Raw genomic sequence first — 25,661 nt, forward strand, 5'->3', positions numbered from 1 at the left:
CCCACAAAGACTGAGGAGGAGAGAGAGCATTCCTCTCCGGATGATTAGCATGCCCGCATTCTTTCCTCGGTGGTAATGATGGTCAAGAAGGTGCCTGGTGATAGAGGGGAGAATGGAGGGTTGCTGCTTCTTCTGCCTCAAACACTTATTAAAATTCATTTCCATTCAAATAGCCATCCTCTGATTTTCATCATCAAATAAGCACACACTGTACATATTTAACAGGCAGGAGACCTGTGCCGAGTTCATGTCTTTTTGAAGTGAAGGCCTGTTCTCTTAATGAGTGTCCATGCTTATCTCTGTATGTAAATTTTTCCTCCCCCTCCTCCTTCCTACCCCCTCCACTTTTGTGCTACCCCAGTTCTGGGATCTTTGATGGGCAGCCTAGATGCCTATTATAATGATAATTCATTTGGAGCGGAATGGAATCTCCTCCTCTAGTCTAGCTCATTATAAAGGTGAAGCCCTCGGGAGGGCAGGATGGGGATGAACAGGTTTACAGAGTTATTTTTTCCTCTAGGAGAGGAGGCAGAGGCAGGATGGAAGTGGTTTCCTGACTTCTCTGGGGCTTTGGCGTTAGGTGTTTTTCCCTTTGGAACTGCCCTCCCTCCATTCCCAGACTTGGTGATTGTCTCTGGGTGCTCCCGGGGCCCAGCATCAGCTGGAAGGAATTTCAGCTCAGGCAGTTCTACACTGAACAGCTGCTGGGAACAGCTGGGCCTGCACCACTGTTGTCAGTGAGAAACCAAGTGGCAAATGTGAGCGTACAGGGCTCCCATAAAGAGTAAGCTGACCTGATAATTCAGTACAGCAAAAAGATACTGTCCTCACTGTGTACCGGGTGGAACCTGGTAAGGTTTATTTTATTTTATTTTTTAACATAAGGGACATAAGAAATTTCTTTGAGGACTCTGGAAATCTCAGAGGTCATGATCAGAAAAAGTACCAACACAAATAGCAAGCACATTAGCACTGAGAGTTCTGTTGAACCCCTGGCAGGACTGCATTTTCTAACACAATTCAATTTGTAAATTATCTCAGGATAATTAAACCAATCCAGGCAGGATGACAAATCGTTTTCTTTTATTTTCTTTTTGCTTTTTTTTCTCAATCGCCCTTAGTAAATAAATAAATAAAACCCAAACTTTCAGGTTTAAAATGACCTTACTCAATCTTGCATACTGAAAAATAGTGGCTTTCTTTCTTTCTTTCTTTCTTTGTTTCTTTTTTGTTTTTTTGGTTGTTGTTGGCTTCATCTGTGAAGAGTCCTGATGGGGAGCTTGGTAAAAGAAATTAGTTTTCCAAAATGTATGCTGAAACAAAATATAAAATGAGTGAGATCTAGGCTAAAGCAAAGCAAATATTTCCTGCCCGAGGTCTAGTTCTTGTGATGTCTTTCTTCTTTTGAAACATACTGCAGCTCCTAATTTTAGAAACTTGGTTATTTATAGGAAGCTCATTCTGATGAAGCTGTCTCCTTGTTTTTCAACAAAGAACCTGGACAAGTTCAGAAAGTTTATCTAATCTCCTTATCTGACTGTTTAAAGAAAATAGCTGGCCCCAGGATTCTGAAGTACTTGCCAGGAGCTCACCCTCAGGAACCACCCAGAATTGGCTGGCCCAGCATAACTTAGCCACCAAGTGGCCTGACAATATCTGGTTCTTTATTGCTTTGGCCACATTGTTTTTCACTTAGGGAATGCCACTCATTGCTTGTTGAACAATAAGAATAAAGTTGTATAGATGTAGAATTATTAGAGTAGCTGCTTCAGCTCATCAATATCAAGGCTGGCAAATGTTCCCCTTTCTTATCTGTAACAAAACCAACCAAGGCAATGTGAAGGATTCCGGGAGAGGCAATATGGATGAAACCATTTATTAGATTTATAAGAGCCGAAGCAAAGTGCTAAAGCTATCCATCTTCTATACTTTATTGAGAAAAGGACCAATGACTCAGACTATCAGGACAGTATCTCCAAGGCAGAATTGAAATCTTAAAGTAAGCAGAGAATAAGTGTATACATTTTAGGAGAAGAGGGATCAAAGGCAGGAGTAAGAATTGCATGTAAGGCTCCAAATACATTGAATACAAATCTGTCTGAAGCAGTTATGCAGCAACATAACTTTGTAAATAAAGATCTCATTTCAGAAGGCTTTAAAGATTTATTTCTTTTTCCTCCACTGGAAATCGTAGCTCCAAACATCAGGTGACAGTAGGCAAAATTATTACTTGGGTTGTGTGAGATGCATGCTTGTGAATAAATAAAACCTAGAACAATGTGAAGAACAAATAAATACCATTTAATTGAGAAATGTGTAAGGTAGCTGTCCTCTTTTTATGTAATGAAATTATCTGAATAAGTTAAATTGACTGGGACAAAAAAACCCAAAACTTTTCTGTTATAAAAATATCCTGAGCACATGTGAGTTTGGAAAACTAAAGATATTTGCTTTAAATTTTGACAATTTAAAGTTCTCTCATGTTCATTGAGGATATATACATATATATACTTACATACATATATATAAATATATATTTTAGTTCAGATGCTGATTTCAAAATTCTTTTTGTCCCAATTGGCAGAGCTGGTTTCAGGCCCCACTTTGGTGTTTCAGTGTATATGATCTGGGGCAAGCTTGGTTTTGTTAGTTGCACAATGGGGATAGTAATATTAGTCCCTAAAGCAATAATAAAATTGATAAGGAAATGAAAGCTGTTAGTTCAGTGCTCAATAATAAATATTGACTGTTATTATTTAGAAAAGTGGGTGGCAGACACCTGGACCATTCTAGAAGTGAGCTATGTGAAAGCAAGAAAAAAGCTATGGACTAAAAATTCTTTGGTGCACCTAGTCATTGCAGAGAATTGAGTCTAAATTTTGAATTCCATTGAAAATATATTAACTGAGCATCTATGAGGTCCAAGTTATGGATTCAATGTTTTACTATAGACTATATTCAAGTAATAGAAATAAGAAATCTACACAGCTTCCTTTGTTCCAAGAAAGAAAGGTTCATTTATTTAACAAATATGTATTGAATATCTGGCAGATACTCTTTATGTGGTAGAGATTCAGTGGGGAGCAAAGCAGATGAATTGCTTTACTTGGTGGAACCAGGAACATTTGAATGAATGTTCTTCGATTTTGGATGAAAAAATTCTAAACTTTATGGCGAGAAGTAATAGCAATTTCCGAACAAATATCTTCAAGTCACAATGCTTCACTTACATCTATCCAACAAGCATAACATTGTGATCCATTTTTCAAAATTAGAAGATGATTAGAGACAAAATTTTATAGTTAGACATAAAGAGATGAAATCTGAAAAGCAAGAAGTGTGTTTCCTCGACTCATTCTCATATCCATTAAGCTTTTCTATTTGACATAAAAATAATAATTTTCTCTATATATCCATATCTTTATTTATATCTTTCTCTCCATCCCTCAATTTAAATTTCCTCAGGAACAGTGTAGCCAAACTAAGTTCTTTCATAACCTAGTCTATATTTTATCTTCTAACTTGCCTGCTTGGCACATTTCAGCTCCCGCCCCTGTATTTCCTCTTCTGGCTTACAGTATGGCCCTCCCGAACCAACCCTCCATAGTACTCACAGTTTATGTGAGGAAAACAGACCCAATGATAAAATAGTACCCATTGATGCTGACCTGACTCTAACAATCTCCCTGAGGGCACAAGGTCAAAACACAATGTTGATGGATACTGCCACTCTGATTCTGAAATGAAAAAAAAAAAATATATATATATATATATATATAAATATTTTATATATCGATATCTATTTATCTATATTTATATTCTACATATAGAATTAAAGAAAAAATAATTATTAGTGAACTTGCTGACCTACTTGGCATTATGATTTTAAAAAGTGTTTTGTTTATTGGACAGGACCATTTGTCCTTGGTGTGCCTGAAGGTGTCGAGTGTCTTGGGCCCAATATCAATCCTCAATGAGTTTTGAAATCCCAGAAGCAGGAACAAGTCAGATGCCCCCCTCAAATGAGGATGAAGGCTTGCAACTGTCATTCAAAACTCTCAATATTCCATGTTGCCATAAGAAATGAGGAGTCTTCTCCTTGTTTGAGAGAATGTGTGTGTCCCTGTCCATGGTCCCAAAAAGGCTACGTTGACTTCAGATGTGACAGTCATTAATAATGACAGTAGTAAATATTAGAAAAACCATGCCTGAAAGCAGCGTTCTGACTTAGCGTCATTTCTCAGAGATAATTGTGCTTCATTGATGACTGTTTTTCACAGTGCCAATTTACAAAGTCTCTCTTTAATTATCATCCTCCCTCCCTCTTTTTTTTTTTTCTCTTTCTTGATTGGCATTGGGTCACAGGAAGAAAATGCCAGAGTCTGCAAGGGGAAAGCAACATGTATTTATTAAAGGCAGATGGTTGAACTGGAGCTATGATTTGTCGTTTCCTATTATAAAATGTTCTTCCAAAGATTTTACAACTCAAATCATAAAAAAATGATACTGTTGGATAAAATGTAGGAAAGAAATGACTCTTTGCAGGCTAACTAATTAGGGGAAAGTCTTATAACCTACAAGTTATGCTCCTGGAAAATAAGACAATAATGAACTTTAAATGCCTAACTATCCACTACTGTGTGGAATTATAATTTGAAAATTGAGAACCAGGTACTGAATTAAAGACTTTGAGCCTGAGTTGTACAGCACTAACTAATCAGGATTGGTATTCAGCAGAAAACACCAACAGCAGTGCCAAGAAGTGGCTGAGATGTTGAAGTTTGTAGACCCGCTGTGATGTATCTATTGTACTTTTTACCAATATCATTATGAGGATGAGGGTTAGTGAATTGAAAATATAAAACCCAATGCTTGACCCTTTTGAAAACATTAAGTAAGATGACATTACTTCATTTTATACCAGACCCACCTGAACACTTTTAGACTAGCTATAGGGATTTCTTTAAATAATGAATTGAGTAAAACACAGGGCAGGTCCAAATTCAAGATTTCTGGTCTTGTAACATTAAAGTGATTTGTGTATCTATAGCTCAACTGAGAAATGAAAGGACAGATTTTTTTTAGTGGAGTAGCCAAAAAAATCTAAAATTCTAATGTGAAAGATATTTCAAATATATTTCAGATACCTATAACCACTAAAATATTTGTTCTAAAGCCTAAATTACTAGTATTTGATTGTAAATTCTTCATGGCTGTGACCATTCAGATAAAACAACATAGAAATGATGGATTTTGTAGAGGTTAAATGAGGGGTTGGGGAGGGGGCGGGGAAGGAAAGATACTAGAATGAGACAAACATCATCACCCTATGTATATGTATGATTACACAAATGGTGTGACTCTACTTCATGTACAACCAGAGAAACGATAGTTGTACCCCATTTGTGTACAGTGAATCAAAATTTTAAAAAGTGGGGAAAAAAATGATATCCATATGAGAGTGCTTCACTAATTCTCTTGAATGAGTTAATTTAGTAAGTGATATACATTGAGCTCTTAGAACAAAGCCATAGCAAACGCTCTACTACAAATGTGCCTTTGTTGTTGCTGATGTTTTCTTTATGGTTGTCATTACAACCCATAGGGTCAAAAAGCTCACCCTCCAGGGGGCACACTTAATTTATCAGTTAGTTACAATCAGTTAGTTCCAGAGGTGTTTGGACAGCCTCTTTCCTCTTTTTCCTTTCTCTTCTTCATTCCATTACTTCACCCCTATTTCTCAGTGTGTGGTTTCTTGTCCTTATAATCTTGGACTAAGTTACTACAGCTTAAATGAAAGTTATATGTGAAAAGGTCCAATGATCTCTGTCTGATCTAATAGGAACAGTGATCTTTGACTCAAATAATAAAAATGTATCAAAAGGATAGTCAGGTTTTTAATCTACAATCCAAAGGATAAAGTAATACCCTATTTCCTCACATGGTAGTGGGACTAATGAGACGTCTCTGAAAGAATGTGATGAGGATTAAATTAAAATTCTTCAAAGTGATTAGCACAATGCTTGGCATTTTGTGTTTCAGTGTTTTTAAATAATCATTTGCTTTTAATTATTGCTCTTATTCTTTTTCTTATTTTTCTTGGTAGAGATCTCAGATCTGCAGTTGATCTTCAGGGAGACATCAGAGGGTAAAACTGCTTCAGCAATCTATCCTGTCTGGGTGATAAAAGTCATTCAATCTACAAGGCCAGGGGTTCTCAAGCCAGGACCCTCTTCATCCCTGTGTAAACTTTACCCTGAGTACTTCTCTGATACCTTCTTCCTAATAGCCATTGCACTTACAGCTTGCTCAGTCATCCATGGGGCATGCGAGGCTACTATACTCATCCCAGGGCAGAAGTTCATTCCTGGTAGTGATTTATAGACTTCAGGAGTCATTACATCCAAAAAGACTCTGCTAAATATAACGCTCCAAATGTCAGGGTAGGGCTGGGGATGTAACTCAGAGTGTGTGGTTAGCACACTCAAGAACCTAGTTTTAAACCCTAGTGTGAAAAAAAAATAAAGAGGTTTCTGGGTAGTCTCTGTTTTTTCTCTTTATTCTTCCATGACTTTTTCCTCTCTGCTCCAAACTATAGACCACCTCTTTCTCTTTGTTATGGTTTGGATTTGAGGTGTTCCCCAAAAGCTCATATGTGAGACAATGCAAGAAGGTTCAGAGAAGAAATGATTTGGATTATGACAGCCTTAACCCAATAAATAAATCACCTGATGGGATTAATTGGGGGGTAACTGAAGGCAGGTGGGTGTGGCTGGAGGAGGTGGGCATTGGCGGTGTGGCTGTGGGGTATGTATTTGCATCTAGCAAGTGGAATTGCTTTCTCTCTTTGCTTCCTGATCATCAAGTGAGCTGCTTCTTCCACCACGCTCTTCTACCATGATGTTCTGCCTCACCTCAGGCCCTGAGGAAGAGAGCTGCCCAAGGAATGGAGCTGGCTATCTATGGACTGAGAACTCTGAAACTGTGAGCCCATAAATAAACTTATAATGTCCTTATAATCTTGGACTAAGTTACTACAGCTTAAATGAAAGTTATACACGAAAAAGTCAAATGATCTCTCTGTCTGATCTGTGGTCTGTGGTTGCAAATCAGAAAATAATATCGAAATTTGTTTCTTCTTACCATTTCTCTACAATTGTTCTGGTCGTGTCTTTTAGTCACAGCAACAAAAAAGTTCACTAAAACATTCTTCCAATGGAGGAAGCTTGCATGTCTAGTTTTTAACGGGATTGTATGAATCTTCCATGCAATCTAGGCAGCTTTCATGCTACACGTCCTTGCTACTTGGTTTTCTGTTTCTTATCTTCTTAAATTTATTTTGTTCTTCCCTAGCTATAAATTCTATGAACACAACTTTGTTTCAAGTGTTTTCAAGGTGGGTGTCTCCCTATGAATGTCAAATTGTATGTGGCCTGATTTATAATTTTCCCCCATGTCCAATCTTCTACCACCAACTATTTTTACTTGTTTTATTTTACTTCTAACTTAAAAAAACAAAAAACAAAAAACAAAAAACAAAAAAAAAAAAACCCTGAGGCATGTAGTGAGCCCATAACATAATGTGTTTAATTCCATATTAACATTTTTGTTACTTCTGCCTCAGTCAAGCAAATATCCAAAGTTTCTGAATGTTTACACCACAACTCAAGGAAATTCTATGGAAGTATTCATAACCCAGGTGACTTGAACTAGTATTTTAATTTAGATGAAGGTTATATATTGGCTTTCTTCATTCAACCGTTTTCCCCGAGAAGACTATATTCAGCATCATTCAAGGTTTAGGTATCTGGTTCCATGGTCTGTAGTTGCAAATCAGAAAATAATATCGAAATTTGTTTCTTCTTACCATCTGAAGTTCAAACTTTGATTTGGTAATTGTTATTTTAGTAGATCTTTGATCTGTCCATAGATCCAGTATGATACAGTAGTGAGGGAAGATATCATATTCTTAGGCAAATAATCAAAGAAACAGAGGTCTGAATGTTCCAGGGTAGCATACTGGAGAGGAGTCTAAGCCCCCACATCTTCTGAGATCAGTTTTCTGAGATAACTCAGCAGGGTGACCAACTCAGAAATAATCTTTTACTCTTAGAAACATTCTCTAGGACTTCCTTGTGGAGAGGGGAGGATACAAACCCGGCTTGTTTCAATATTTCAGAAATTCACTTCTATCGCTAAGTTGTTTTGAAGAGTCAACTGTTGAATCTTTGGCTACCCCTGTGTGTGGAGTAAGAAGATAATTGCTCTGATCCCAGGGTGAACCATCTGCTAGTACAAATTGCTCTGCTCTCTGCTTCATTGAAACGCTTGTGTTCGTTATATTATGTTGGAATGTTCATGAAACGTAGTTTATACTAAGCTGTGTTCCTGGAAAATTTGATTCTATAAATGGGCAGAAGACTCTTAATTGCAAAGCCTCTTTTCTCTCTGTAGATTTCCAAACTGCTTTGCTGATTTGATCTGGGGCCCTGGAGAGCCAACATCTTGTGTTAGTGGCTGATTATTGATGTCTAAGAGGATACAGCAGTGACATTCCAAATTTACAATACTTGTAATGGTTTATGAAACTTCTTTCAAAGAAAGATGTTCCTGAGTTTTGGAATCTGTAAAACAACATATCTTGTTATTGTGATATAATTTTAATGGTCCTTGCAGATGCTACTATTAGAGAGTTCAGTTAATACCTCATCTATTAGCTTTATGTTTGCATTATAGTATGATGCAAAGTATAATTTGAAAAGTGCCTCTTCTCAAATTTTTTGATTTGGTATGTTAATGCAAGATTAATGACTGTGATGACTTGAGATGGGAGTTTTTTGGATTTGTTGCTTTCTTTATCTTTCAAGATCACAGAGAGTTGCAAAAAATGATACATGGAGAAAATAACAACTTAAGTAGGGGATAAATAGGGCCTTCAATTAACAAGATGCTGTTAATGTTTGCAGGTGACTTTCATAATTCTACAGGCTGGATGGCTGGACATTTTAGAAGGCAAAATAAGGACAGGCAGAGAGGCATTACGGACATAAGCAATTTCTCCATGCCATGATGTTTCTTATTCTACTGTGAGTAAATTTAATGATAATTTATTTACTCATTGAACCACAATTTAAAAAGTCATAAAACAAAGATTCAGACAGAATGGCAGATTTGCTCAGATTGAATATTCCAGTGACTTTTTTTTAAAAAACTACCTGAGGCCTATTGACATACTATGGATACCAAGGAGTTCAAGGAGTCTGGGGTCATGAAGTTGGGCTTCTCCCACTGTTGTTTGCTTGATCCATGATGATTTGTATATACTGAATATTTCTTTGGGTAGAATGATTTTTACAAAGAATGAATGCAGATTTTAAAAACAAGACCAAGGAGGGATGGGAATGGTAAAGACAGTAGAATGAATTGAACCTAATTATTCTATAATCATATATGAATATATGACCAGTGTAACTCCACATCATGTTCAAACACAAGAATGGGAAATGATACTCCATGTATGATATATATATGTGTATATATATGTATATGGTTATCAAAATACATTCTACTGTCATGCATAACTAAAAAAGACAAATTAAAAAAATTGAAAAATATAAAAAGAGGTTAAAAATATAAATAAAAACAAGGTCAAGCATGGGTCAACAGCTTTAAATGAGAGGTTATGTATATGACTAGGGAGGGCCTTCTATCTTTCACCAGTAGGTGAGACTAGACAGAAAGGAGATTAGGCCGATAATATATACATGTATATATATGTATATGATTATCAAAATACATTCTACTGTCATACATAACTAAAAAGAACAAATTTTAAAAAATTAAAAAATATAAAGGAGGTTAAAAATATAAATAAAAACAAGGTCAAGCATGGGCCAACAGTTTTAAATGAGAGGTTATGTATGTGACTAGTGAAGGCCTTCTATCTTTCACTAGTAGGTGAGACTAGACAGAAAGGAGTTTAGGCTCCTATATGGTGAAGTTAGTTTTAAAATTCCTCTTTTATCTACTGACCTATTTTGGACAGCCAGGACCAGAAGCAGAGCTATTTATTTATTTGAAACATCTCTCCTCTCTCTCTCTATCCTTCATCAGTTTGATTCCCTTTTTATTATCATTATTTATGTTTTGTATAACTAGAAAAATAATTTGTCATGGATTACATCTTATTTGCAAGAGGCTCTAGTAAGATGGCAACAAAGCATGCACAATATATCATAATTTAGCAGCTTCTCTTGTAACTATACTGAAGTAATGGTGGAAAAAATACATATAAACAACTCTGAGGACAGATTTTGAATGATCCAGTAATTTTGATTTATACTTCGTATTTGATGGAACTGTATTAGCAGTTAAAGTCAATGGCTAAATGATTCCCAGCACAGAATGAGCCAGAAGTACAAAAGCAGCTTTACAATGCCCATCTGAGAGCTCTGAGCCTCCCAGCTTAAATTTCCAAAGTGCAGTGTAAATTACAGGCCTGGTTGTCACTTTTAACTAACAATTCTTCCCAATATGGCCTAGCGAGGTAATTTGTCCACTATTCTTTTATAAAGCAGTAAACACCAGCTTAATTCCATTGGCTTTTCTGAAGCAAATTGCCTCATCTCTCATATCTACTGCAGAGAAGGAGTGAATCTCCTACCTCTGATGACAATAAGTTCCATTCAACAAACAACTTGTGGAACCTGAGATTGGTTAAAAATGCTCCCTGGGTCTGTTAATAGTATTGGGTACTGGTCATCTTATTGTGATCTCCTCTCCGAGGGCTTTTCTGGCAGGATGCATCTACCTCTATTTCCTCTCCCTACATCTTGTGCCTACTCACCTCTTATTGGCCACTTTCTCCTCGTTTCCTCCTTCTTTCCTCTGTGTTTTTTTCTAATCACAAAGAAACAAGGAATAAAAACATTGGAAATCAAAATCTAGCACTCTCACTATCAATATTAACAACAATAGAGAAAAACATTCTGAACATCAATAAGAGTCCAAAATCCATCCAAGCAAAATATACAGTCAGGTTGGCAGATGCTGGCTCGGCAGCAACTGAAAGAGACTGATTTCTACTATGTCATTCATTTGACTTGCTTGCTCTGGGCAAATCTGATCACACTCTCAGTATATTTCTTAGCCAAAAACACTACAGTAATTATGAAGGAAAGAGCATCCAAACATGAGATCTTTGATCCTTCCAGGTGGGAAAATGAAGAGACTTGTATGAAAGCTCTCCAGGGAAACTGGATTGCAATAGGGATGTGGAAAATTTTAGTCAAGAGTTCGAATGTGGATTATGACTCTTCCTTAAGCTAACCATGTGGAAGTCAATCTTTGAATCTACTTGTTGGTTTTTACCACTCTACTTTGATCAAATGATACGAACTCTGATATTCTCACTTATTTAAAAAAGAATTATTGTAATTATTATAATCATATTTTTTACTTACCAGGTATTTATGAAATTTTTACTTTTGTTAAGCAGTGTATAGAACATGGATACTGCTTGGTCATTGTCCTCACAGAACTCTGACCTACTGGAAAGATAGACACCTACATAGACCCCAATATTCACAATAATATATGTAAATAACAAACATAAGAACCAAGAAACCTAGGAACACAAAAGAGAGTTAGGAAAGGGTTGAAAGAACAAAAGGATCCTTAGGAATGGGCAACTTTTGCTAGGGAGTTTCCGTGGTGGTGGGGTCTCGGGTGTGAGGATATCACTCAATCGGGAAGATTTTACTGAGCAATTACTGTGTTCAGGGCCACTAGCGGAATGTAACTTGCCAACCTGATTATTATTTGCTATTATCTTCTAGCCAGATGTCTCCTCCAGGGTGGAAAAGAAGGAGGTGGCATTGTGGCACAGGGGGGTGGACACTTAGAGGTTCATTACCTAAAGGTCACTTGGAGAACAAGAGGAATGTGATGCCTCTCCTCTTTGGAAGTGCATCTTCTACCCAGCTGCCAAAATGCTGCCATTTAAGAAGATACTAGCAGAGTTTTACTCTTTAATTTCTCTGCTCATTAAGCCTTCACTTCTGAGGTGTGAAAATGACTCCAGGCTGGTAATAAACTGCTGGAGAAGTCATTATTTTAAAAATGATCTTGCTCCCAAAGGGGATGGAGTGGTACAAAGCACAATTGCTCCAAGATCAGCTCCTCTGTAGGACAATGATTGTTCAAATGTTTCAGTTATCATAAGACTAAAAAAGCCTGTCTAGTTACAGAAAAGATGAAGCACAAAGTACCCATGCCTACTCAATAATCACAATAGGCTATTTTTTGGAGAGGGGAGATGGTACATTTCAATTGGGGAAAATTAGAGTATTGTTAGCTTGAGTATTATAATGCAAAGGAAATGGAAAGGGGACAGAAAGGATTTAAGCAGACAGAAGTCACTTTCAGAGAGTCTTATGATGTTAAAAAAGGGACCTGGCGTAAGTTGGAATAACAATAATGTTATTAATAATAAAAAGGTTCTCCTGGAGCAGTGAATGTCACTTACCATTATTTTTGAGAGAACTTAGACCTCAGCAGACAGGACCTCTTCAATTTTGCTTTTTCACAGGGTGCTCATTTTGTCTTCAAATTAGAGAAGGGCATTATGATTTCTTCTGACCAACACTTGTTTAAAGGCAGTGAGTCCCAGGGCTTCAACTTTCCATGTCCTGTCCTGTTCTACCTCTCTTCTTTCTTCCTTCCTCCCTTCTCTTTCTTCTTTGCTTCCGATTGTTTGTTCAGTGCTTATGGTTGTATTTCTCCCCTTGAAACCATCACTTGGACTGCAGGCTCAGCATTCCTCTTTAAATAAAGTGAATTAAGACAAACTGATTCTGAGAATCTTTTGAGCATACCAGCATAGAATTCAGTGAGATAATCAGAGAGCCCCCATGTTGTTGCCTAAATGGAGATTGTGGGAAATGTAGAGCAAAAACAATTGATTGAATGTGGATAACATGATCTGAAGGGCTCCGTTTTTCACCCGCCATTTTTAGAGCCTTTGAGTAATCAGCCCCCTCGGTTTGAATCAACTAAGGAGTATGATTAGAGGGAGATGAAGCTGCTGGCTGGTGATGCAGGGGTAATGCTTCTCTTCAGGAGGTAATCTCTTCTTTGGAGATGCAAATTCAATCAGTCACCTCACCTCTGACCCGGAGCCAGTGGACATGCAGGGGGAGAAGGAATCGCAAAGCCCAGTGGCCTAGGCAAGGTTCTGGGCTTTTCTCTTGAGGTTACTAAGTATTTCCCTCCATGGCAACGTGATCACCATGTCCTCACTGCAGAATCATCAGGGCCTTCATCTCTAGAGTCCTATGCTGTTATGGTTTGGCCGTGAGGTGTCCCCCAAAAGCTCACGTGTGAGACCATGCAAGAAGGTTCAGAGGAGAAATGATTGGGTTGTGACAGCCTTAACCCAATCAGTGAGTTCATCACCTGATGAGATTAATTGAGTGGTAGGCTGTGGCTGGAGGAGGTGGGAATTGGGGGCAAGGCTTTGGGGTATATATTTTGTATCTGGAGAGTGGAGGTTCTCTCTCAGCTTTCTGATCATTATGTGAGCTGTTTCCCTCTGCCACATTCTTCTGCCATGATGTCTTGCCTCACCTTGAGCCAGCCTTCTGTGGACTAAGAACTCTGAAACTGTGAGCCCTCAAATAAACTTTTCCTCGTTTAAAATTGTTCTTGCCATCCTTACTCACAGCAGTGAAAAAGCTGACTAAAGCATATATTCAGGATTTCTTTAACAACAAGATATACATGGTCTTTTGCAAACACGTAGTAGATGTTTTTTAAGGTATAAAAGGACTAACTTCCTTTTTGGTAACTGCTCTAAGATTCTATGGCCCAAATAACAATTGCAAGTAGTGTCTTAGGGCTAAGATCTTCTCAGACCTTTTAAATTATGTGACCACTTCCTGAGGGATTGGTTATTCTTCAACCCTTTGATAGTCAATACAATCCCAGGTGGGAACTAATGAGCAGACTGAATGTTGTGGGTCTAAATTGACCACGAAGCCATCTGCATAGCAAAGGATACAATCAGCCGAGTTAAAATGCAGTCTACAGAATGGGAGAAAATATTTGCAGACTATGAATCTGGTAAGGGGTATCCAAAAATATATAAAGAACTTTCCAAAACTCAATAGCAAAAAAGGACAAAGGATTTGTATAGAAATTCCTCCAAAGAAGACATATAAGTGGTCAATAGGTATAGGAAAAAATACTCAACATTACTAATCATCAGGGAAGTACAGATCAAAAGCATAATTCTATATCTTCTCACACATGTTAGGATGGTTATTATTGGGGGAAAAAAGTAACAAGTGCAGGTGAGGATGTGAAGAAATGGAAAACTTGTGCATTGTTGATGGGAATGTGAAATGGTGTAGCTGCTATGGAAAACAGTATGGAGGTGCCTCAAAAAATGGAAAATGTAACTATGAGATGGCCCAGTGTTCTTACCTATGAGTATTTATCCAAAAGAATTGAAATCAGGGTCTGAGAGGTATTTGCACTCCTATATTCATTGCAGCGTTATTCACAATAACCAAGATGTGGAAGCAACTCAGATGTCCATCTAAAGATGAATGGCTAAAGAAAATATGGTATATACACACAGTGAAATATTTTTCAGCCTTGAAAACGGGGTGTCTTGTCATATGCAACAACATGGATGAAACTTAAGGACATTATGCTAAGTGAAATAAGCCTGTCACAAAGGAACAAATACTGCATGATTCCACTCATATGAGATATCTAAAGTTGTTAACCTCAGAAGCAGAAAATAGTGTGATGGCTTCCAGGGGCTAGGAGGAAAACAGAATGAAGAGTTGCTTGCAGTGCATATAGTTTCAGTTATGCAAGATGAAATAGTTCTACAGATCTGCAGTACAACATTGTACTTGTAGTTGAAACTAATGTTCTCTTCACTTAAAAATTTTAAGATGGTAGATATCATTTTTTTAAAAACCACAATAAAATTATGGGTAAAAAATTTAAAAGAATGCAAAAGGGAGAAGGGAGAACATCATTGGTGACTTAAACTGGAGTGATGCATTATGTTTTCATATTTTTGGCCTATATTAATAAATCAGCTCATTTGTGCCCAGCAAATGTGCCCAGTAGAACTTTTATACCTTATGAGAGCAGTCTCAAGAGCATTATTGCAATCCCTACCAATCTACCACCACCACCACTCCAGGACCCCCACCACTGCCACTATCCCCCCGCTCCCACCATCACCACCACCTCTATCATTATCACCTCCCTTTCCATCAACATAAGCTACTGCTTTATCTATACGAGATCAGTAAACCAGGAGGCAAAGGTGTCTTCCTTGCATTTTGATCAAACATTGGGGGAAGAGCCTACTGTGTTACTTTTTATTTTGGGAAACTGATTTGATATTTGAAAAAAAGTTTTATTTAGTTTGTAAAAGATGTGATCCATTTGTTTATGACTTAAGAAATTGCAAAAGTATAGCAGTGAAAATTCCCTCCCATTCATGCTCTCCATCACCTATAATCCATATTACAGAAAGCAGCTTCACTTACATTTTCTTGATCTCTCTTCTCTATGACCATATCTCTGTCTTCCTTTCTGTCTCTCCATATACATTATTTTTTGCACAAACAGTAGCAGAATGCATGCACTATTTCTAATTCTTTCTAAATAATATGTCTTAGACATCCTCTTACAAGAATGTACAAAGAGTTTCTTCAGTCTTTTATATTTTTAAAATTAAATAGTAGCTCTTTTTTATTAATTCTTTTGGTCTATGCTGTTTGGGTTTATTTTGGCATTTTTATTCTAACTTATGAAGGATGCTTACTTAGTTATTGATTTTTCAGTCCTTTTACTTTTCTAATGTAAGTAACTATGATTATAAATTTTTATGTATATTCCATTAGTTTCAGCCCAGGTCATAATGCAATTATTATTTTGTTATTTTTCACTTAAAATACTTAACATTTTCTTTTATGTTTTATTTTTTGATCTGCTTGAAGTGTATTTCTTAGTTTTCAAAACCAGAGCTTTTCATTATTGATTTTTGGCTTAATTTTATCATTATCAGAGAGCATACGGTGCAAAGACTGTTTCTTTAAAACTTCCTCATTTTACTATATGCCCCAGTATATAATTAACTTAAAATTGTTCTATGTATATTAAAAATAACATATATTCTGTAGTTGTTGTGTGGAGTTTTCATCATATATCTATTTTATAATTTCGTTAATTTTTTTCATTATTTTGTTCTTATTCTATCAATTCCTTATAGTTGTAAATTTCTGCTTTATATATTTGGAGACCAAGGTATTAGGTGTGTGCAATGTAAATCTTAATCATTTCCTGCCTAAGTATAACTTTTACCAGTATAATGTATCCATGTTTATTTCCAGCAATAGTTTTCATCTGAAAGTCCATTATCACGGAGATTTAATATGATAGCATGAACTTTCTTTTTTCTTATGAGCTTTCTATTTTCAAAGTTTTCAATACTTTCTAAAAATTATTTTTGTATTTTTATGCTTTAGACATGTTTTAAACTAACACAAAGCCCTAGACTTTTTGAAGGTTTTTTAATTTAGAATATTCTGTTCATTTATGCCTAACATCATTCCTGGAGCATATACATTTAAATTCAGCATCTTATTTTGTGTTTCTAAGGGCTATACTTATTCTGGTTCATCACCCCTTGCCCTTTTATTTTTTAATTTTAAATTTTTTTTTTTGCTGAATTTTGCATTGAACAGTTTTTATCATTATATTTTTTCTCTTCTGTAAGTCTAGGTGTTAAAAACATCACTTAGGTTTTTTTTTTTTTTTTTTTTTTTTTAATTAGGGATCTTAGAATTTACAACATACATACTAGCTAAAGCTAAAATTGATTAATATCTTTAACTATCTTTTAGATATTTCAAGAACCAGGGTCTCAAATTCTAATAATTCTAACATTTCTGCCATTTTGACATATGTCTGAGGCTTGCTCTGTTTCTTCTGACTGTATCAGATGGATCGGTCAGGATCTGATAAAATTGTGTCTTCTGAAGGCAGCCCTTGTTAAGAACAGAATGCTCTGGGCATATTTCAAAATTGTGCTTCTTCTATTCCACGGAAACATAAGGACTTTTCTCTGATTTTCACTGTGAGAGCCTGGTAGACCTTTTAGAGGTAAAACTCACAACGGTGTGAGTATACCCCTAAAATGGAGCCCCTCAGGAGTTTTAAACCTTCAACCTTATCCACACCGAGTCTCCAGCCATCAATGAACTAAAGTTTAGGTTTTTCTACTCCAGCATGAGTTCCTGCAGAGGGTTTCATCCCCAGGGGCTTCTGCTGTGGTAAGGTACAGTTATTTGTGTCTGCCAGTGTGTATTTTCAATTCTGGGGTCATCCATTTGCTCTGTGCCCTCAATTCTTAGAGTGATCAAGAAGAATTGATGTTTTCCAGATTGTTCACCTTCTTATGAAGACTTCCAGGTTCCTTGCATGCTAGATTTAAACCACTCTCCTCAAATGCTGTCATTTTTATTTTATTTAAAGAATAATTAGAAAGGTTTAAGTTTTCATTTCTAATGGTTTTGGCATCTGCAATTATCGGCTATCATTTTCTGCTCCTGTTGTTCCCATTGGTTCTCATGTCCATTACCTGTTTCCTTAAGTAATGGGAAAACTTCCCTGTGGCCCTAGGGTATGTGTAGCTTCTCAAAGGCCCAGAATGAAGATGCCTTCCTTCAAAGTTGACCTGAGTTTGTCATTTCAGGTACCCGGGGGACTATGATCAAACTTGACACTTTGTGCACTACTCTGATCTTGCAAATCTGAGCCATTTCCATTGGACTGTCAGAACTTGTTTTATGGCAACTTTCTATCTCTTTCTCATTGCCATTTTGTCCTCTTCCCCTTTCCCCATCAGGATTTGTGGGATTTATTTTGAAGGAGCCTGTACTGTGAAGGGGTGGGAATAGTGCTTTCCTGGCTTTGATATGTATGTGTGTACACGTGTGTTTTGCATGTATGTGTGTGTGTTCTTATATGTGAATGTATGTCTTCCTGTGTGTTTGCATATGTATTAAAAGGATTCTGCTCTACAGGACTCTACTTGGTTAAGATTTGAATTTTCGGTTTGCCACTTTCTCTTAGAGAATCCATCAAAACCTTAGATCAATTTTGTAATCATTTCCTCTTGATATATTCAGGGTGAAAACAGCATGGAATGCCAACTTACTGCTCTGTGTTATCAACTTTTCCTCTAATTCAAGCCTGGTAATAAGTCCATATCATTTCAGTACTTTCACACTTTAAAAAATATTTTCAAAATATTTTAATCAACATTTTATTTGTTTTATGTTAGAACATTAGTCCAAATAACCTAGTCTGCCATTATGAGAAGCAGATGTCCCTGATATGTTTCCAAATTGTGTCTTGATTACTCTTTTGGACTTTTATTCATAGATATGTCAGTATAACTTTCTACCAATTCAAAAAGTACATTTCCAAAATCATTGGAAGATGAAATTCTTTGGAGTCAAGTCTAAGGAATCTCAAAAAACCAGTCAAATGGTTTTTGCCCTAGACAGAGGGTGGAATGGGTTTAGTACTGTGACTCCAATCTTGCTTGCTCAGTTCTCTTTAGATGTATGGTCCTGGGGGTGTGGGACTTGGAACTGTTTCTCCTACATTAAGATCATACTCAACCCTCAGATTTTGTTCCATTGGAGAACTTTCTTTATTGTTGGCTCTCTTTTTTTCTTTCTTTTCTTTCCTTCTCCACCACCACCTCCTCCTTCTCCTTTTTCTTTTTTCTTTCTTTGAAGTTCTGGGGATCAAACTCATGAGGCAAGCACTTCACACTGAATTACATCCTCAGCCATTTTTAATTCTTTTTAACTTCTGAGACAGGGTCTTGCTAAATTGCCCAAGCTGGCCTTGAACTTCTGATCCTCCTGCCTTAGATTCCTTAGTAACTGGGATAAGGATTTTTTGATTCATGGATCCTCATTGACATTCCGGCTCTCTTCTTCTCTCTCACATTAAAATTATCTCTCCTAAGATGTTAATTCTTATTTGCATTCTATTCAGTAATTTACTCCTCCTCTCTGCACTGCATTAGAAATCTGGATGGCCTGGATCCAAAATAAAGCTGTTCTACTTTCTAAGCAAAATCACGTTTTGTAAAATATTCCTTATTTTGTTTGACATTTTCTCATCATTAGATTGAGATTCATCTTGGGGAAAAGCACCACAGACATGGTATGCCATTCTTAGTTGATCATGACAAGAACCCGTGATGTTAATATACCTTTTAACTGGTAAACTTGACCTTGGTCTCTTGGTTAGGGTGATGTTGACCATGCTTTTCTGTTGTAAAGGTGTTATTTTTCTTTGTAATTAATCCACGTTTAACAAGAGCTATTTGAGACTTTGCAGGTATCCTCTATTTCAAAAAACTTTTACCCGCTAATCTCAGTAGTGTCCACTGGTTGCTCTCTTTGTATTTTACCTTTTTATGAGGTATACCTCTCTGCAGAGAGAGAATGGTGTCTGATTTTCATATTCTTCCTGAGGGACCAGGTGATGACATGGGGTAGTTTAGGTTGAAATCAGAAGGGAGATTTGATATATGAGTTGAACCAGTGAAGAAAAGTATAGTGTCAAGATAGAGCTTAACCTGGAAATATGAATCAAAAGTATAGATGAAACCCAAATGCTACTGACATCCAGAGTTAAGACCAGCATAGTGCATTAGTGGAGAAATAGATAAAACTTGAATAAGATAAATGACTCAAAGGCAAATGGAATGATAAAAACAATTCATTGAGTATATAGGTAGAAGGGGAAATGTCAGAAAGTGACTGGGGCTCCCTAATGCTATGAACAGTGTGCTAAGAGGGAAACGTGATTGAGAAGGAGAAGGACTGTGCAGGGGTTTTGGCAGAGGTTCATTTCAGCCAATTCACAGAAGATTTTGTAATAATACAGTAGCAGTCAATTTAAGCAGATATTATAATTATTCATGGAGGATTGTGATTATGTTATATCCATTAAGAGATGAATAACTGGCGCCCAGTTGTCAATGTTCTTGCTTTGCTTGTATTGGTCACATCGGTTATTTTTTTCCCCTCGCTTCTTTTTCCTTCCTGATTTCATAGAGGAACTTTTATAAGGGTCATAAACACAGGGAATGAAATGGAATAATTTCCCTTTTACCTCTTTGGATAAGATAGGGAATTTTTTTTTTTTTTTTTTTTTAATTTCTGGGCATTGAACTCAGAGACACTGTACCACTGAGCTACACCCTAGCCCTTTATATTTTCTGGAGGCAGGGAATCTTTTGATGAGTGGTGAAGGAGTTGCGACAGTGTTTCTCATTGCTTCCTGGCTCCCCTGTTAGAATGGACGTTGGAGCAGGCCCTGTCCTCTACTGAGCAAAGTACCCTGCATGATTTAGAGAGCTTTAGAGGGAATCGGAGAAAGTAAGTAGAACAAGGAAATAAAGTAATAGGGAAGGAAGGAATATAAATCTTCCCAGTCCAGGTCTTCAGAACAAGAAAATAGCAAGGGAGCCTCTGGAGAAGGGCACATGCTTTTGACTGGAGCTCCCCTAAGACTTCTCACAGGATTCCAAGCAACAGGGTGGAGAGTGGAGAGGCTGTCAGGGGAGGTGATGCTGATCCTATGGCCTGCAAATCCCTCAGTGGTTTTTGCTCTTTACTTGTGCTGATGATGGGAATTTCATGGGTTAAGTTCCAGTGAAGGACAGGCCTCCTTTGCCATGAGTTCCCATGTCTCAGAACCTTATATTTTCTCCCCACATCGCTCCATGTGTGCAAATGTTTCCTCTCAGGACTTTTCTTATGCACCATCTCGCATCCTCTCAGTCCACTCTCACCCCTATTAGGGCAGCCAGCTTCACAGAGGTGCAACCTATCATCTCCTTGTTTGCTTTCTGCCTCAGGCATCCAACACCATTGTGAGGATGCTGCAGAAATTCATTGTCATCCACATAGACAGCTTAGAAGCAGGCAGAAGTCACTTCTGGAACTATCTTTGACCAGTAAGAAATGGGAGCATGAGATAAATGGTCTCTACTTCCTTCCCTGAGGTGGGCATTTCTGAAGTGCATTCTCTACCAGCTCTTAAGCGGGTGTCCAGGAAATGGATGCCCAATTATTTAAAGGAGTGACCAGCACAGTAATACTTCCTTGTCCTGGCTTTTCACCCTTCCCAATTTTACTTTTCCTGTTCCCTTTCTCCTGTTTCCTGAAATCACTTCCTAGGATAAATTACCTGCCTGCAAGCTCTGTCTCAGCTTCTGTAAGGCATGTGCCAAATATATTAGCAGATGAAGCTGAGGAAATCCCCAGTTGGGATCAAAAAATTTTAATAAAACAAAGCTCAATGTCTGAGCTATGAGTCAGAGGCCAGGCCTGGGAGAAAGCCTGTGGCATCTCTCATCACAACGCTTGACTCTTGGGGAGATACATGGCTCTGTAATGCCCTTTTAACAGCAGGCCAAGTGGTAGATGACTTGCTTGTGTAAATAAAGGAGGCAGAGAAGCATAGAGCTGGCATTGTACTGGTGTTGTAAACAGCTTATGTGGATATCTTGAGGAAACAAAGTAGAAAGCCATGATATAACTATTTGTTAAAGGAATTAATTGCTGCATTTTAGGCCTTTTTTTTTTTTTTTTTTTTTTTTTTCAGAAGGAAATTGGGAGGAGGCAAGAGGAATAGAGGGAGAATCCTCATACAGCTTTAATCTAAAATGCTGGTGGGATTGGGATATAGTTCAGTGCTAGGATGCTTGCCTAGCTTGTGTGAGGTCCTGGATTTGACCCCTAGTACTGCAATAGTAAGACCTGTACAGTAGGAACTTGAATGGAAATTCTTTAGGGGTGTTTGAAAGGCCAGGCAACATAAGGCTTCTATAGAAATGAACACCCCAGGAATGAGAAACATTAGAAGAGGACCAGGCTGAGTAAAATATATATTTATAAAGTACTGACTCCACTTCTTTCCTACCTGAGAACTTGTCTCCTAGCACCTTATCTGGAATTAGGGGACAATAATAATTTTTTGTTTCCTTATGTCATAAGAATCAAATGATATAATGTATATACACCCAAATGAACATATAACAGACATGTAGTGAGATCATACTATGTACCAGGACTTTCTTGGGCACTGGGAATACAGAGATGAGTATAATGTGATCCTTGCTTTTGGGGACCTCTCAGGTGATACAGACATCGATAGGTGCTTGGATGAATATATAGAAGGCAATGAAGGAGTGGAGGGAAGGAAAATCCGAGTGATCCAGAGTTGGAAACAAATCAATTTTCTTGGTGTGGGAAATGATAAGTTGCCATCTAAGCTAGAAGATGAGTAGGTTTGTTCAGGCACAGTAAGAAATGAAATGTGAGGGGACGGCAAGGACATTCCAAGAAGTGATAAGAGCAGAGTTAAAGGCATATGGTGTGCAAGTTAGAAAGAAAGAATGAAGAAAATTGTAAGCTTACTTGGGATTTGTTAAATTCAAAGTTCGGTGAGCTCCCAGAGGGTTATTATTCAGTGAGTAGTTGCAATTAGAAGTCAGGGACTCAGGTGAGGGAATGGAACTGGACATAAGGATTTAGAAGCAATTTGCATGTACATAATTGTTGCCATGAGAGTGGAAAAAGTGCTCAGAGAAAGCAAGTGTGTTCAGTGAAGAAATAATTGACCTGAGGACAGAAACCTGTGGAATACCAATATTTAATGGGCAGGGAAAGGAAGATGAAATAGCATGCCAAATTAAAAATTTTCTCTGAAACATCAAGATACAATAGATATAAAAAAATTACAAATAAAGTAGTAGATAGATCACCAGGCAGAAATTTAAATGTTAGTGTCTAAGAATATTTTGCTAGCTCTTATGTCAACAAGGAAAATATGAAACGATCTGTAGAGATTGATAGAAAAATTTATGATGAGGACTTCTTTGGGAAAAATTGGTTCTGTGATTTATATTATTTCTCATACAAGTCTCACGGGAGGAGCTTCAAAGGAGATTTCTTGAAGAGCTTGATATGGAAACCTTGTACTTAGAGTGGGAGAACTATTGACTGGTTGCCAACACATGCCTGAAGAATCATTAAGTGAAAGAGGCTGGCTGAACTGGTCTGTGGAAGTAGTGTGGGAGAAAACTGTATTCCCTCCTGATGGTGTATCCAGGTACGTGGTTCTGGAGAAGGGATACGGCACCTGTGGTGAGGACATTAGCATGATGTTATCTAAAAAGTTATCTCGACCAAGAAAACTGGGTTAGTCATCTTTCCTTTATTGACACCAATACTTTAGATAATCCACTTATAAAGAGAAAGGTTTATTTTGGCTCACAGTTTTGGAAGTTTCAGTTCACGATCAGTTGGGCCCATTGCTTTGGGCCCATGGTACAATTGGTACTCTTACATGGTAAGAGTGTGGAAGTCAAACTGTTGAGCTCATGGTGAGGAGCAAGAGAGAAAGAGGAAGGGATGGGGGTCCCACAGTCTGCTTTGAGGATACATCCCCAGTAACCTAAAAACCTCCCATGAGACCCTACTTCTTAAAGTTCCACTTTTCAATAGCACCAACCTGGGGACTAAGCCTTTAACACATGGGCCTTTGAGGAACATTCCAGATACAAACTAAAGTAAAACCTTATGACAGAGAGTCCTAGTTGAAGTTTCCAAATAAAACCCCACTAATTTACTAATGAGAGGAAGACTCAGCTTTAAATTCTGGGATAACTGAAATAACTTGTGGTCAATCAGGAGATAACTTTTGCATTATTCTTCTCTTTCCTCCTGCCCCAATTCAACAATAGTAGGTCTAATCATGACAATTAGGAGGCAGGAGAGAGAGAGGGAGAGAGAGAAAGAGATAGAGAGAGAGAGAGAGGGAAAAGAAATACACTTCCTGTCTTAAAGATAATCAGCATCTTTCAGTCATGCCCTTTTTGGGGTGTAAGGAGGAAAAAGGGGTCTTACACCTTTGAGGAAGTATACATTTAAATGAAGATTGAAATTAGGACATTTCCATTAGCCCTAAGTGTGATAAAGATGGTGACTTAACAGACATTATAACGGATTGTTATATTTTATATTCAGAAATTCTCCATGTTTAGGAGTCAGGCTAGGTGCTCTCACTGGGGAATGTCTTCCCACCCAACTATCACAAGTGTGGACTGTCACTGATCCACATTTGCAGGTATATTTCTATGGAATTTCAGTTATTTATCTTAAAATTTTAAAATTTCATTATTTTATACCTTTTGGATGTTTGCATGCATTTTTAAATAAAATTTATTTTAACTTGAAAGTATATTTTTAATTCCGCCTATTTATTTAATGTACTGTATATGTGTACAGCCATGCTAGGAAATGTTAATGTATTGGCATACTCATGAGAATTTCACGTTGAAATTCATAGTGGTAAGTTGGAAAAAAAAGCAAATTTAACAGCTGTCAATACCCATTTTTTTCTGCTGGTTTAAGAGAAGATACTTCCTACAGACTCATCTAAACTCAGATATTGCTGTTAAGAGTATATGGACATGGAATATATGTCTTTCTATTTTCAGTTATGCATTAGATCATAACTGTGTAATAAATATTGTCATACTCTGTTATATTAAAATTCGTCAGTCAAATGCTAGATGAAATGTCTGTGCTGTAGTCTATGATCACTGTCACATATATAATTGCTTTTACATTTTGATTTGTAGAAGAGCTTTACAGTATAAAACACCAGTAAACAACTTTTGTACTATTTTCCTATTAAAATGTTTTTTCTCCCCTTTAAAGGGGGAAAATAAAGACATTTCCAAATTGAGACTTCTATGATTTTCATCATTCTTTCGTTCTATTTATTTTCCAAGAGACTGCCAAAATTTTTATTCAGGAACATGGGAAAGACATCTTCAAATTAAAAAAAGTACAAATGGACAGTGAAGTATCAAGACTAAATATGCATCTCACAAGTTGTAAACTTTGAACTTTTCATATGAAAGGGATTTAGTAAAAAGAAAAAGAGACCTAAAAACCAGAGAAGACAATGAGATTAGAGTTGTAGAAGCCAAGGGAGGTAAGAGTAACAAAACAGGACTGTTAAGGGAGACAAATATTTTCATCTTAACAATGAGGAAAAACTGGCTAACCTATGAAATGATAATGTTTTTGTCTATTTTTCAAACCCTTCAGAGATTTGTGACTTTGATGTAAACTAAATGAACAAATTCTGGAAAAAAATGAGTCCTTTCTAGGAGAGAAGACTCTCATGACTGAATTAATTGCTAAAGGCGTGTTGGAAAAAGGAATAAACCCACTATAATGAGAAGCTGATCTGACTCTTAATGAACTTTCCATGACTGCATGTGGTCTGACATGACAGGTCAGCGTTTTGAAGAATCTCCATGATAGAAGCAGTTTGTACACACACTCTCTAACATGAGCCCATGGACCTTAACTGAATGCATCAGGGCAGTATTCTAGAAGTTGGGAGCAAGGCAGAAAAACTGACAGAGATTTCCCCCTTAGCAGATCAGGGCTTAGCTGGGCACAGGGACTTAGAGGTGACATGAATATCCTTACCTTGAAATGGACTTCTGCCACTTT

The 25,661-nt window shown here is 37.2% G+C and overlaps 1 long non-coding RNA gene across 6 annotated transcripts in view; it reads left to right on the forward strand.

The window, feature by feature from the left end:
• The window catches only part of LOC306641814, a 182,448-nt gene that overhangs the window by 23,882 nt on the left and 132,905 nt on the right, over nt 1-25,661 (forward strand). For 3 of the 6 annotated variants that reach the window (XR_013758290.1, XR_013758292.1, XR_013758293.1), the window contains one exon: nt 6,867-6,984. The exons of the other annotated variants lie outside the window; for them this stretch is intronic. This is a non-coding gene — a long non-coding RNA (uncharacterized lncRNA). The remainder of the gene's footprint in view (nt 1-6,866; nt 6,985-25,661) is intronic. 6 annotated transcript variants of the gene reach the window in all.

The sequence above is a fragment of the Sciurus vulgaris genome (assembly GCF_902686455.1).
Source record: "Sciurus vulgaris genome assembly, chromosome: 12".
Lineage (NCBI taxonomy): Eukaryota > Metazoa > Chordata > Mammalia > Rodentia > Sciuridae > Sciurus > Sciurus vulgaris.